Genomic DNA, 15,347 nt, shown 5'->3' with positions numbered 1-15,347 from the left:
TGCCCTGGCTGAGGGCACCCCAGGCTGGTGGCCTCGACCTCCTACCCAGCTCCTGGTTGGCGGAGGCTGGGGCAGGAAAGGCGGTGGAGCTGAACCCGCTAAACTGAAGATGGCCGGCTAGGTCCTTCTGCCTCCCTCCTGCAAGCAGCCAGCCGCAGAGGGATGGAAGGCCATTCTGCAGATATGGGGACCTGGATGCCCAAGAGGTCAGGTGACGTGTCTCTGGCCTCCCCCAACCCCAGCAGGGACCTCAGAGGTGGAGACCTGGCTGCAGAAGGCTGTGAAACCAGCACGGATCTTGAGCCCTCAACACAGTCCCCGTTTTAGGTCCGGTTCTGTCTCTTGCTAGCTGTGTGACATAAAGTTCCTTAACTTCTCTGAGCCTGTTTCCTCATCTGTAAAATGAGGATAATAATTCCCACATGGCTGAGGAAAAGTGGGGCTTGAGCAAGGACTGAACCCCAGAGCTGTGGACCTGTGCTCCTGGCCATGAACCACAAACGCCCCATAAAGGGCACCTGCCTCCTTTCTTGGAACCACAAGTCTCTGTGGCCACATCAGAATATATTATGGCAGTCTTGTGCAGCCCACCCCCTGGGAGGTGGCCACCTTGCACCCACCACAGCCCAAGACTGCTGGGGTAATGGCTATGTCTAAATTGGGGGATGGAGCCATTAGGTGAAACATTCTCCATGCTCTTCTGGTTGACAGACTTCTTTCAGAAACTAACAAAAACCAGAGATCCCTCTCCCAAGTTAAAAAGAAAAAAAGCCCAATGCCAACACATCCATCCTATACCATTTTCTATAGCATTTCAGGGGAACTCCCAGAGTCTCCAAAGCCACTTGCAAAACTCTTTTGCCAGATGGAAAACCAGGACGCATGAGTGTAAATGTTGACACTGTGAGTGACTTGCTCTGTTAGCCAGGTGTTCTCTGGTCTTTCCCTTGTGAGAGGGCCAGGGCGGTGCTTCCGAATCCACCCAATGTGGAAGGAACACATACATCGAGGACTAGAGGTGGGTGGTGGGGAAGGTCCCCACCGCAGTTCCGGGGTTGAGTCGTCTGGGCCTGGAGGACACACTGCAGTGAAGATCAGTGAAGATCAGAGGGACTGAGACACTGGCGGTGTCCTCCCTCTCCTCCCTGTTGACTAAGGATCGAACAAGAGAGGAAAAAAGGCCAGGGGTGGGTGGGTGTGGGGAAGGGTGTTTTACCAGACAGAATTGAAACCCTCCTGCAGGGAAATAGTAGGTGAAAAACAGAACAGGAATTGTGAGCTCTCTCAACTCAGAGGCTTTCTTTTGGGCGGGTGGCTGGGACTGGGGGGGCCTGGCCTGCTGACCATCCCGGTCATGGAAACACTTAGGCCGGAGAAGTAGCATCCTGGGGACCCAGGGACCTGGGGAGAGCACCAGGCGCCTTCCCCACCCCGTCCTCTGGCACTGGGGCTCTCTGTCCATCTTGCAGAGGGGGTGTCTCCTACGAGCCAGATGCTCATTACAGTTTCTGCTCCACCTGGATTCCGAGTGAGCTTTACAAGAGCTGGTGTCTGGAGCTTGGACCCACATGGCCACCCTTTCTGTTGGGGGGGGGAGCACAGACAGGCCCCTCTGGCTTAGATGGACCCCAGGGGGCTCTGGTCGGCATGGGGTTGGGGGGTGCCAGACTCAGCAGAAGGCTCTGAATTCTCAACTCCTGGGTGGAGTCGGGGGTGAAGGCGGGGGCAGCACCCCCCCCACCCTCAACTCCACAGCCACCTCGACCTTGAGTTCATCCTTGCTGCATCAACATTTTTTTTCAAAAAATATGATTTCAAAACCACACCTAGTGGAAAAATTCGGAGAATATAGAACCCCAACATGGGAAAGAATAATATAGAAAACCGATTCAGATAAAAACAAAATGAAAATCATCTGTAATCCTAACCACCCGCATTTGAGTGCTTGTTGACCTCTGATGAGATCATTCCAGCTGGCCTCACCCCACCCCGATTCAGCGGTATTGAAATCATGTATTATTTCCCCCAGTTCCCAGGGCTGGGGCTCTGGACCTCAGTTTTCCTGTTTGGGAAACGTAGCCACCCGCTAACAAATTTATCCAGCTACTTTCCCATGATTATCACGTCTGTTTGGCCAGGAGAGAGGCGTGCCTGTCCACTGTCGGCAACGAGGAAAAGACAGCTGGAGTGATATCGGGGCACTTTTAAAGCTATGTAGGAGCCAAGAAGCTTGGGGATCCTAACTCTTCACGAAAGTGTGCGTCAAAGAAAAACTTCCCCGACCTAACAGCAGGTGCATCCCCCCAGCCGAGACCAGGCACCACAAGTCCATCCCTCTGGGATCTGTTCCGAGCTGTGCCCGGGTCTCTGTGCTACAAAGTCTGAACAGCGAGGTATCCCAAGACAGAGTTTATAATTTGCTTTTTGAACCACTCCGAAAGTTGGGACCAAACTTTGGTGCACACTCCCTCTGTGCCATGACCCTTCCATTTGGACCACCTCCCTGGCCTTTCTTAATGCAGTGGGACCCTCCCCTGGTTTGGCGAGTAATGACTTCCTTGTCTGCATTTGGTGGCTTTGGTGGCCCCCGAGACTTTTCCCATTCTCTGGGTCTCACCCCACTTGCCCCTGCAGTCGGTGGCCAGTTACTCCCTCTCGGGGTGATCATCAGAACCCCTCTCCTGTGTGGGCAATCAACAGGAGACTTTGCCGAGTCTCCTGGGAAAAGGTCACGGCCTGGTTTATTTGCCAGCTTGCTCGGAGGGTGTCCACTTGAAAATGATTGGCCCCACGGAGTTGGGGATTTTTTTCTTGCTTTTCTAGTTGGGGATTTTTTCTTTCCCTAGGTTAGGTGTGTGCAAAGATTGAAGGTGTGATGTAGTAGATGTTTGTCAGGGTGGCCCGAGGACCTGACGGCCGGGGCTGCTCTTCCTACGTTCACCTTTCAGTCAGAAACCTTTTACTCCCTCAGCTCTTCTGGGTACACTTGCTTTGGAAACCAGGGCCAGGTTTGACTGCCTAGAAATCTAAGAACCTTGGGCAGCGTTACCAAATGTTCAGTGCTTGGTGACCAGCTCTAGACTGGGACTCTTGGCTGCCCTCCGACCCCCTCCTCATCTGCCCAGATGTTTGGGCAAAACTTTTGTTTCTCCCCTAGTGGGCGTGGCTTCAAGCCAGCGTTCAAAGAGAGTGCCCCTTTCCTGGGCCTGGTGTGGGGAGGGCAGGCGTGGGTAATCCTGTGTGAGCATCCTAGCCTCACACAGGCGCAGGCACACCTCACATCTCATGGAAAACCAGCTGTGCTCTCCTGAAAGCCTTCTTTGACTTCAGACGTGGTCACTGGGTGTTCTCTTGTATAAGTGGGCTGACTCGAGGTCTCCTGAATCCTACCTGCAAATGTGTGCAAGCAACACTGCACATGTTTGTGACAAACATGGAAGAAGGAAGCGCTTTGGCATGTGGAGTGCAGCTACACCTAATACCTAACAGGGTTCTGTTGGGAGATAGGGGCACAGGATTGGGGGTGGGGGCTTGGCTGGTGGCCGCAGCAGCGATGGGAGACCTTGGGGTCTCCTCCTCTGCCTTGCAACTCGGGAAAAAAGATGGCTAGTGACACGGTGAACAGAGCTGGGGCCCCCTGTCACTTTCTCACTAATGGGGGCATCTTCAGAGCAGAGGTGAAGACAGAACCTATAGGTGTTTCCTGGGAAGTTCCAGGTGCCACCTCTGGTGCTGAGAAAGAGTTTGAGGGCCCAAGTCCCCTGACCTCCAGCTTTGGTTAATTCCTATCCATCTCTAACTTCCCTGGAGGCTCAGGCGGTAAAGCGTCTGCCTGCAGTGCAGGAGCCCCGGGTTCGATACCCGGGTCAGGAAGGTCCCCTGGAGCCCCGGGTTCCATCCCCGGGTCGGGAAGGTCCCCTGGGGAAGGAAATGGCCACCCACTCCAGTGCTCTTGCCTGGAAAATCCCATGGACAGAGGAGTCTGGTAGGCTATAGTCACTTTCTTTCATCCATCCATCTCTTATCACATTCTAGTTAACGTCCAATGAAAACATTTCCACTGCTCCCCAGGTGACTTCAATGATTGAATAGCAGGTTCTTGGCAACCCAGGTGCCATTTGAGATATCCTGGGAGCAAAAAATACTAGTCTTCTTTCTAAGGGTCCAGTTACTTTATGAACAAAGACATACCTGTTTCTGTCATTCTTAGCAATCTACATGGGCTGTGGGCATCACCAGTTTCTCATTATGCCTTTCTTCCAAAGACCAAGCAGTTGGTCCAGCTGCCATGCTATGCTCTCTCTCAGACTTGCCAGTCATTTTCCAGCTTTCCCAAAAGACCCACTTTTCCCTAACCACTCTGCTCTCTGGCTGAGCCTAGGCAGTAATGTGGTTAGAAGTGATAGGGAGAGAAAGAAGGGAATGGCAGAATAAGGTGCAGGAGGCATGAGAAACATTTATTGAGCACCAACTATATTCCTGGCATTCTGCTTAAGTTAGTGCTTTACCCAATATTATCCCCATTTTACAGACTCAGGAAATTGAGGTTTAGAGAGGTTAAGTAATTTGCCCAAAGTCTCACATCAAGTAATAAGAGCACCTGTGACTCAGACTCAGGGAGCCCTGATTTCAGAGCCGAAGCTTGTCATCACCATGTTCATGGGGCCACGCTGGAGGGAGAAAGTCAGGTGTCTAGGAAACTCCCAAGAGGCCACAGCAAAGAATGTTTCTTTTTTAACTTCCTGTTGCTGCTGTCTTGATGGGATTTCTAGGACTGCAGTGAAAGTGAGGGCAAGAAGAGGAGAACAGACATTCCCTGGATTACCCATGCTCAGGACTCATTTCATCTCTCCCATGTTTTTCTGGGGCCGACAGACAGGAATTTTTCTAGCAAGTATGGGCCTGAGGATGCGGAGGCTTTATGTTTGTCCCTATAAAAGCAATTTTCAGGCTCAGGTAAACACTCATGTAACTGTTTATCTATCCAACGAGCATTTATTAAACACCTCCTGTCCTGTCAGTTTTTGAGCCAATAAATTGGCGAAGTCACTGAGCCAACAAACCTAGCTCAGATTCAGAAATTCATAACCTAATTCCAGCAGGGCTTTCTGTAGATTCTCCAGAGCAGTTTTTTTTTTTTTTTAAATAAGCCTTTATCTTTCCCACTTCTCAGCTATTGCTTTGCAGCCAGACCCTCTACATGAAGGAAGGCAGAAGTGATGGAGAAGCTGGCCTGTTCAGCACTTGAGCTCCAGTTTTGGGGAAGGATATGGAAGCCAAAGACTAACAAGAGGTTTTGGCATTATTTGTGAATATCCCTTTACTCTGCTATTCCATTTCCTTGGGCACTTAAGCTAGGCTCATGATATATAAGGGCCAACTAACTGTTTACTTAAAACTCCACCCCAGCATCCTCAGCGCAACCTCTGAACTAACTGCCAGCTGCCACTTACTTGCCCCAACGGAATTAACGGAAGCTGCCAACAGCTCTGCCCTAACCTCATTGGACAGAATTGTGTCCTCAGCAGACATAAGTTCCTCTTTCTTCTGAGATTGCCTCCCTCCTGTCTTGGAGCAGGAAGTGTTCTCCTGTGCAGTCCAAGTTTCAGACAGAGGAAGGAACTGGGTGTTTTATTTATTCTCACCCATCAATGTGCTCCCGTATGGATGTCAGGACTAGTCCTACAAACAACCGCTGGCAGGGCCAGAGATAAGCCAAGGAGAGGGGTGCCAAGAAATTTAAGTGCTTGGGGAGGGTCAGCGGTCCCCTGATTACTACCAACATCCAAAAGCATGGTCCCTTTGGACTGAACTGGTCAAAGCCAGTGAAGTCACAGAAATGCATCTGTTAGGAAGAGTGGGCTGGTCCTTTCTCCTGAGATCTTGTAGCATAGATGCAGGTGGATGGAAAAGACATGGAGAGGCTTCATAACTGCACAAGTGTGGGTGGGGATCAGTACCTACTGGGGATGGTGGGGATCACAGGAATGTGCATACAAGAAGTGAAATTAGCAGAAGAAAGGTTTGATCTAGGATTCAGGGTTTGGTTATGGTAAAATCAGAGACTTCTGGAAGGAGGGAGACAGAAACCTGAATCTACTAGCTTTGAAAGTGAGATGCATGACTGAGACAATGTTGCCCTGAGAATTTCTAGTTTTTGGCTTGACACGTAAGCTTGTGGTCAGCAGGTGGAAGTACACATCTGCAGGGACACAGAACTACCTATCTGTCTTGGACTTCTGGAAGATTGTCTCCAGGCCAAAGATTGTTAGCTAGGTTACAATATCAAGGAAGGTTATAGTTGCTTCTTCTCCATGTTGCCAAGCAGTTGGACTTTCATAAACCCTAGTGGAGGTTTGCAGCAGCATAAAGGAGACGGCACTGGATTTAAATTTGAAGCTTGGCCCTGCCAAGCTGTGTGCTCTAGGACAAGCCATTTAACGTTTTTGACTGTGCTCTAGAGAGTAACACCTATTTTACAGGGGACACCTTTAATGATCAAGGGGGAACATAACCAGGAAAAAGATATGTTTACTGTAAAGAGCTGTCATCACCCTGCACTGGTGACAGTGAGGAGCTTTATACTGAACCCTGGGATGCTGGTGCACGGTCTTGTCTAGAGCAATTGTATGTACAAGATAATCCTTCCAGCTTGAGGATTCTCCAGTCAGGTTAAAGGATGCGGCTGTTGCCTGGAGTGTCACACACCTAGACCCACCACCTACTGCTTTATCCTAGAGGATGTGGGACTGGGGGAGCCTCTGTTAGCAACACTGGAGACCCTGGTTATAAATGAGTGGAATGCAGAGGGAGACAGGATAATTATCAACCTTTGAGAGCCATATGAAATGGGTGAGTTATTTTTGTTCAGGAATACAAAGCAAACATTAGCGGTGAAAAGAATGCAAACCGCATCTTGTCTATTTAAAGCAATGAAGAAAGAGAGCATGATTACACAGGCAAAGAGGCTCTTTTGTTTCCCCAGCCAGGAGTGCTGGTTAAAAAGTGCACACAAACCACAAAAATCTATACCATCTCTTGCACTCCTAATGCAATGTATTTTCTTGAGTGTGCCTCTTTAAGAAAGAAAAAAATTTCCTAAAAATAAAGCAGCGTCACACTTCCTCCAACTTGCTATCTTGTTTGAGCTTTATGTTTATATTCTGTTGAGAAAATCTCAAGACATTATCTGTTTTTCTCTACAGTAGTAGCTGATTCTTCCCAGGGGTGCCAGGGGGAGGATAAATGTAATTTTCCCTAAGCCCACACTCATTCATTTACTTACTCTTTGTTAAGACCTATCACCTCTTGAGCTGTCTCCTAGGTGGGGATTAATAAAAGTAAACTGAAAAGACCCTGTCCTTTGGGAAGAAAAGATATACACCCCAGCATCTCTGACTTGTGGGGAAAGGTAACAGGTTTGGAATAAAAAAGAGGAGTGTTTATTTTTTATATATTTGAGCTGTTAGAAGTTAGATTGAGTGGCTGATGGGAAGAGAGAGTGGGAGTTAACCCTAGAGGTAGGGTTAAACCGGGTCACAGGTGGCCTTGGGTAACAGGTTAATGATTTATAAGTTTAAAGATGTGGGGAGTAATAGAGAAGTTTTTGAGCAGGGGAGTAGCATGATGGTCTGGCTATATAGACCTAAAATTTGGAATCTTAATTCTGAGAATGAATGCAGACAATAATTGCACAGGTGGATGAAAAGTGGCTTGAGGACGTTTGCAAGAGAGCAGCAACATGGAGCTGCCCCTCTGCTAATGTCACATTTGCTGCTTCTCTTTATTTGGCAGAGAGAGCGATGCACATGTACAAAGAGTTAGATTCTTTAGGAATTCCCTTTTTGACTGAGATGGCCTCAGACAACTGAGAGACTTAGAGGATGTGTCTAAAAATACTAGATAGGAAGAAGTGGCTTCCCTAGCCTGAAGATGTCTCTTCCTAAGGCGGGTGGGAGGGGCGTGGAAGCAGGGCATGGTAACAGGCTCTGTGACCGAGATGAATGCCTGTTGATGGGGTAGGGGGCAGGACATTGAGGGCACCAAGGTCCAGTGATGCCGGCTCAAGTCTGAACGTTGACACTAATCCACTGTGTGACCTTGAACAAGTCACTTCTCGGGGCCTGAGATGTCCTCCTCTATAAACAGAGGGGTGAAACTGGGTGGTCTCTATTGTTCCTCTGAGCTCTGACATCCTATGGTTCATGGGACCAAGCGAGGCTGTGGTCCCTCCTGCATGGCACATGGTCCCCAAGTGCCTTCTCCTCCCTCTCATTGGTGCCAAGGAAGACAGCTTAATAGGGAGGGGGTGTTCTCCCCTAGGTCTCCAGCCAGGTCTTACAACCCCAGTTCAAGTTCTGGCCTAGCTATAGGTCAGTAGTGTGAACTTGGGCAAATCACTTCACCTCTATGAGTCTCTGTTTCCCTTTCTTAAAAAAATGGATAACTTTATTGGCCATGCCCTCCAGCCAAATATTCTTCCTTTGACAAAGAGACAGTCAAGCTGTAGGACATTCATCTCTGACACCCAGATCTTGCCCATTGCTAAATTTTTGCTGTCTAGATCAGGAAAGTGGTCCAGAGAATGTAGTGTGTTAGTTGGTCTAGGGGATCAGCCTTCTTCTGGTTCCTTTGCTACAAGGTGAGCTGTTGGCCCCTGTGACTTGCTAATGGCAACAGGGCAGCATCACAGACCCTGGGCAGAATATATGGACCAACTGCAACACAGGCACCCTCTCAAAACAAAAGGCTGGTTAGTTCTTACGACTGGTCTCGAAGGGGGCCAGGGGGCCTCGATTATGAAACTCAAATGATGAAAACAGGTCCCAGGATCCATCTGGGCCTGCTTTAGAGCCTGGGGGCTTTCTCTTGTGCCCAGTCACATGCTGTCCTAGTTGTCCTATAGCATGGACAATACAGGGATAGCAAGACGTGTTGGCTGTGGTGTCAGTTTCCCTTTCCCTACCTACAAAGCGAATGAGGGATCTGTGATTATTCATGATGAGCCAATTCTGGCTAGTGACGTTTGAACTGACCTGCTGGACTTCTGTGTTTGAGGGTGCTGTCATTTATGATGCCGTTAGGGTCAGAGATAAGTTTGGACCAACTTTCTCAGTCGTGTTAATCCCTACCATGGCAACTGGGGCCCTCAGAGGGCATGACGTGCTCCATGCTTGCCTCTTTTGGAGGTTTCTGAGTATATTCCTCAGGGAAGCTTGGAGGGGTGGTCCTTGGATGCAACTGAAAGTCTCCCAACAGCTCCCCTGAAGAGAGAAAGTCAGTGTGTTGGCAGGTGGGTGAAAGCCTAATGTCTGCAGAAGCAATGGGGCACACACTGGATTAGGAGAACATTATTTAGCACAATAAACGCTTTGGTCCCTCAGGTCAGACAGATCCCTTGAGTAGATTCAATTTATTCCTGCAGAGCAAGAATAGTCTGGTTCTTATACCTCCAAGAGCCCCAATATTAGTTTCCAATCCTGGTGGACTAGGTTCTGCTGATAGGGTTGTAATATCCATAGCAGAAACATCTTGCTGGAGTGGAAAAGCAAGTTTCCCATTTTCAGAGACTCAAGTTTGGAATCAGTCATGGGAGAGAAACTTAAGAACCAGAAGGGGGCCCACAGAAGGAAATCCACCTTCTTGGATGTTTAAAGAAGTGTTATTAAATTTTGTCAAAAATCAGTTAAATTCAGGGCAGTGGCTAAGGCTGAAAAAAAAATAAGAGTTTTGATTTTTCCTAAGAGGATCATATGGAGTAAAATAGTGGGAGGAGGAAGGGATGGAAGCTCATGTTGAGAAAAGAGAGCAAAGCACAGTGATAAGCAGAAAGCAGAAGATGACACACACATGAATGAGAACCTCCAGGGCTTTCCACACCCCCTACATGAGCCGTTATCATCATTCTACTTAGTTGAATATTATGTGTGCAAATACATATAATTCTTCTTTTAAAACAAGTTATGTAAACAACAGAACTTACTTAAATCATGAAACCAATATAGAAAACCTAGGAAGGTTGAATCATGAGAATTCGAACCAGGGCCTCGTTCAAAGCAAAATACTGTGCTGACATTATTTGTATAGGGTAAATTAATTTTTTTACAGATGCTGAATCAAACCCAAGGCCCTTTATCTCAGAGCTTAAGCCTTTTATAATTGTCTCAACAATGTAGTAAAAATGAGAAGACTGTTATGTAGATAAGTGTCTTTTCAGTGTCTCCTGAAAGAAACACAATTGAATCACTCCCCTTTTCAGACTTTTTTGACAGTTTATCTGCATTCTAGCTATTACTGGAAGGTGCACACAACTACAGATTGATAGTTTGATTGGTTACCTTTAGTTTTCTAAGAGAGGGAAAGATAGAAATTTTTTAAAATGGAGGAAACTGGCTTCCAATAATATGAAATTATCATGAGCAGGCTTAATGGAGTCTTTTCTGCACAGAGAGCTAAGAAAGGTTAGACATAGAAAAATAGAATTTTCCCTTCTTGTCAAAAAAAAAAAAATAGAATTTGACATATGCACTCAAAAACGAATGGCCTTACACCATTTTAGACAATAGCATGGGCCCTTGACAGTTGTATCAAGTTGCATGGCAAAAAAGTCAGCACTTATTTATCCCCAAAGTATGGAAACCAAGGTGAGGGTGGGGGTTGTGTCTCCTATATTGAATAGTCTTGTTTTAGACAAGACAATCTTCACGCAGTTTCTTCTCAAATCATCTTGCTTGTGTCAAACTTCCCTCAAGGGGCCATTGCAATTCCAAACTGTGTCTCACGGTTGCGTTAGAGAAACAAGGTGCGTTAGACAACGTGACAGAGAAAATGAAATTAGCAGGTGGCATGCCCCAAAAGTGTCATTTGGGTTTAAGAAGAAAGACCTCGGGCAAATCAGAAGAATCTGGAAGGAGGCTCTGTGTCTCAGGACCACAGTCAGAGGCCGATGGCTGGATGTCAGTGGTCAGGGGCTGACCCCAAATCCTCCAGAATCCAGGCAGGCGGAACTTTAAAAGGAAGGCGGTTCCCCAGAACAACAGAAAGACGGGACTGGGGAAGGGGTCTTGGCTTTAAAACGGTGACCTGAGGGTCAAGTGGGTTCCGAAGGGACACTGATCTGAAGAGGTCTCCAGAACTGTGTCCTGGTGGCCAGCGCCAGGACAGACTTGTTGATCTCCATGTCTGTGCTCTTCCTGTTGGCTTTCCCACAAACAGCACTTAAGACATTAGACAGACAGACAGAGAGAGACAGACAGACACAGGAGCAGCCACTAGAAGGCTGGAAATACTTTCTCTAGGGAGCAGTCCAAGTCTGACCAGACAACCGACAAGTCCCACAGCATCTCACTCCTAGGAGAAAAGAAGGGGCTCAGAGCCAAGGGCCCTCCAGGAGATCTAGGAACTTATTTTGGGTCAAGCTTCATCCCCAGCCACGGGCCACCCAGTGAGGTCCACAGCTGGGTGGTGTCCAGGTTCTGGGAAGTGAGGCTGTGGTGGTGGTTCACCTCACCCCGCAGGGGAACCCCCATTTCTGCCAGGTGCCTCCTGCCAAAACCCATCCAGAACACTCCTGAAGTTGAGCAAAAATGGGTTTTCCTTGACTTGTTTCCAAAAGGAAGAACACTCACCTGTAGAAGTGTTTGAAGGGACTCTCGGGGCTTGGGCTTGTGTTGGACGATTCTGGGGAGGGTGTAGCTTAAGGTGGCAGGGTCTCTCTCTGAATAACATCGATAAGCAGGTGGGAGGCTCTGACTGTGGATCTCAGTTAATCACCTAGAAGGTGAGATGCTTGGTGGACGGTTCGAGTGCAGTGGGTGCGTCACTAAGATGGGGAGACATCTGACGTTTGTGTGTCTGCTTAGACCAGATTGTGAAGGAGTAACTTTTTTTTTTTTTTGGTCTCCCCTGTGGTCAGTGGTTACGTCTGACATTGGTGTCCTGGGAAATGATGTCCACCAGGACGCCCTGGTCCAGGGCCCTATGCCCGCTCCTGGCAGATGGAGGTCAAGCTGTGTGGGTAAATGGTGCTGTTCCTGAGCGTCTGGGGCTGCATTTCTCTGTCTCACATAGACCAGTTTTTCAGTGTGACTGGGAGACTCCACGCAGGAGACACGTGGAAGGATGTGTGAAAATGAAGAGCACAAGAGAAATCAATAATTCTTACCCTGATGGTTTCCTTGTCTGGGAGTCACCTTCCCACAAGCCTTGGCCATTGAGAAAATAGCCAAAGACTGGAAGCAAGCAGGCCACACTTCTGAGCACGTGAAATAAAAGCCCCCCCCCCTCCCCATCCAATGCCCCACGTGTTTACAAGACCGCCGGGTTTTTAAACAAGTCTTTCTGCTCTAACTGGTTTTGTCCTGCTGCTCACAGAAGGTTAGAAACGCAAGGGGAAGTGACAGGACCAGTCAGACGTGGGTGGGCCCTGAGGACACTGTGCTGATGAAAGAAGCCAGATACCAAGATCGTATTTCTAAGGAAATGTCCAGAAGAAACAAGTCCAGGGCAGAGGAGGGGGGACTGTAAGGGTTTCCAGGGCCGGGGGAAGGGATGGGGAGTGACAGTTGATGCGCATTTCTTCTGTGGGGTGGATGAAAATATTTGGAATTAGTGGTGAAGGTTGTGCCACTTTGAGAATATACTAAAAACCACCCCTTAAAAGGGTACATTTAGTGATAGGTGATCTATGTTTTGATTAAAAAAAAAAGTTAGAATGAAGGAGAGCCTGACTGTCTGGCAACCTGGTAATCTGATGGCAAGAGAGGGTCCAAGCACAGTAGACGTCTTTACTCAGGGAATCAGACCCATCTAGAGCTTCAAGCTCTGCCTGGAGCCTCTGCCGGCTTCGTCATCATAACCCCACAAATTCACATGGCGTCCTTGCTGGCCACGTGCAGACCTGGGTGCCAAGGGGGTAGAAAGACAACTTTAGGACACGGCCCCTGCTGCCTGGAGGGGAGGTGACCCCCACACAGCAGTGTGGGCACACCCACTGGTGACCCCATCATAGGGCAGCTGACTGCAGTTTAACATTATTTAGTTTAAGAAGGCAGAGGAGTGGGTCATGGGTGATAAATTTGTTTTTAAAAAAAGTTTCTTTTGAAACCACCAACCTTTTAAAGAAATGTGGAAGCTGCCGGTGACTAGTGTCAGGGAGCTAGAAGGATAATGCATGTGGAATGACTCATTTCCCAGAGAAGCGGGGTCCTCGCTGCATTCGCGGAAAGGCGAATGTCCCCACGCAGTTCACTGACCCCAGACGGCCGGCGAGTCCTCCAGCCCACCCCCCCCCCGGGGGGGCATCTGGGTTCTCAGGGCCGCTGCCCCAGTGGTACTAACCTGTGTTGTTTTCCTGAGAGGTTCCACGTGTGTCTCCCTGAGAGGGCAGAGGACACAGAAAGCCTGAAATGGAGGGAAAGTCTCCGGGAGATGGGGCTGAGGTTGGGGGTTGCTGGAGGCGGGACCTGATTAAATCTGCCCCCCCTTTCCCTGGGCTCTCCATCCTCGGTGCTCCTCAGAGAGCGGAGAGCTATGTGTACTTTCACGTGCAGGACACCCTGGAGGGGCTCACGTGGCCCCTGCTCCCCACCCCGGGACTGGTGTCTCTCTAAAGGAAGAACTGTGCACCGCTCTAAATCACAGCCTCAGTGGACAGCTGTCCGTGGTGGCTTAAGAACGGGCCTTGGGCGCGCGCGAGAGGAGAGCTGAGGCCTCTTTCGAGCCCTGGGCACGTGGGTCCTTAGCTCAGAATGTCAATTTCGGTACTCAGGCTGCTGCCAGCAACCCTAGGTTCTGACTTTGCCACAGGCTTTGGGACGCAGGGCTTTTCAAAGAAACATTTGGGAGATTTGAAAGGCACAGGTTCAGACCCACTACTGGAAATGATACATATAAAGAGAAGACCCTGCTCCCTGCCCCTTACCCTGCCACTTTCTACCAGGGCCACGCTCGGTGGGATTCAGAGGCTGAACACCAGGAGATGGGGATCCATGTCTTGGGAAGACTAGAGCCAAGCTGAGGAGGAGCGGGGCGGCAGGGGGTAGGGGAGGCGGGCAGAAGGCATGACAACTTCCTCACGGATGAGCAAGTGGTGGCGACGAAGACGCCTGAGTGGGGGTGGGGGGGTTGGTGTCAGTGATGGCCCATCAGAGATTGCATGGAGGCCCGGGGCTTCTCCTGGGCCCTATCACCTGCTGGGCTCTGGGCAGGAGTCGGGGGGCAGGATGCAGTGAAAGGCAGCCAGTGTGGAGACCCACCCTTGTCCCCAGCCCTCCTCCTCCGTCCCCTCCCACGACCCCCTCAGGTTTGAGCAGCCAAGGGTGTCTGTCGGTCAGACCCTGTCAGGTGCACAGAGGGAGTGTTCCCTTCAGTAATGGGGATGTATTGTAAGGATATCTCTGGAAACTGGATGGTTTCCCTTAAACACTGAGGACAGATTGGTTTCCAGGGCTTTGGAACAGGATTCTGGATCCCTAGCAGCTCCTGGCATGAGCTTCTCTCGGATCCTCTGGTGAGATGGAACTCCTGGACTGTGCCGCCCCCAACTCTATACCCGCCCAGCCCTGCTGCTTGCAATCTTGGCCACAAGAGCACCTGGCCCCGGCTCACTGGCACGCCTCTCTCTGTGTCTTTTAGCTTGTAGTCACACTCCCAGCTCCTCTGCTCTTGCCTTCTAACTTCTTGAAGAAGTTCGATTAGACCATTGTCACCATGGACACTGTCACACAAAGCCACCTCCTGTCATGGTACATGGCTGTCCTGAAGTCAGACACTCACCGCCACTCTCAGCTGTGCTTGGACGACGGAATGGTGGCAGCTGACAGTTGGGTGTCCTAGGTGGATGGAGACTGTGTTGGTGGTGGGGCCAGTGTGCGCGGGTTGTGTTGAATAAGCGAATAGCAAGTCTCCTAAGACTTGGCTTGAACTTTTGCCCCAGCAAAAAGGAAAAAAAAAATTGTGTACATATATGAAGCCAGATCAATGGGACAAAGCCCTGCCTGGGTGCTGTTTCTTGAGTCTGGTCTCCCCAAGTGAGGCTGGGAAGGGCTCCCTCATTCCCCCCAACCTTTCCTTTTTTGGGTTCTGTGAGTGAGAACAAGAAGAGGTGACCCTAAGTGTTTGTAGGGCTTTCTCTAGTTGCAGGAACTCTCAGATTTTAAGTCCTAAGGAACAGGCTGCACTCTGGCCCTGTCCACCTGACCCTCTGGCCCATCAGAACCTATTCCTTTGGATGCCAGGCTTAACGTTCGTTAGTTTCAAAGTAGTATTCGGAGCCCAGTGAGTGAGTCAGTGTTTGGCAAATGAATGAATGGATGAATGAGAGAAAGCCATTGGCACTTCAAGCAGGG

This window comes from Odocoileus virginianus, chromosome 23 (genome assembly GCF_023699985.2).
Source record: "Odocoileus virginianus isolate 20LAN1187 ecotype Illinois chromosome 23, Ovbor_1.2, whole genome shotgun sequence".
Lineage (NCBI taxonomy): Eukaryota > Metazoa > Chordata > Mammalia > Artiodactyla > Cervidae > Odocoileus > Odocoileus virginianus.
This window is presented reverse-complemented; position numbering follows the sequence as displayed.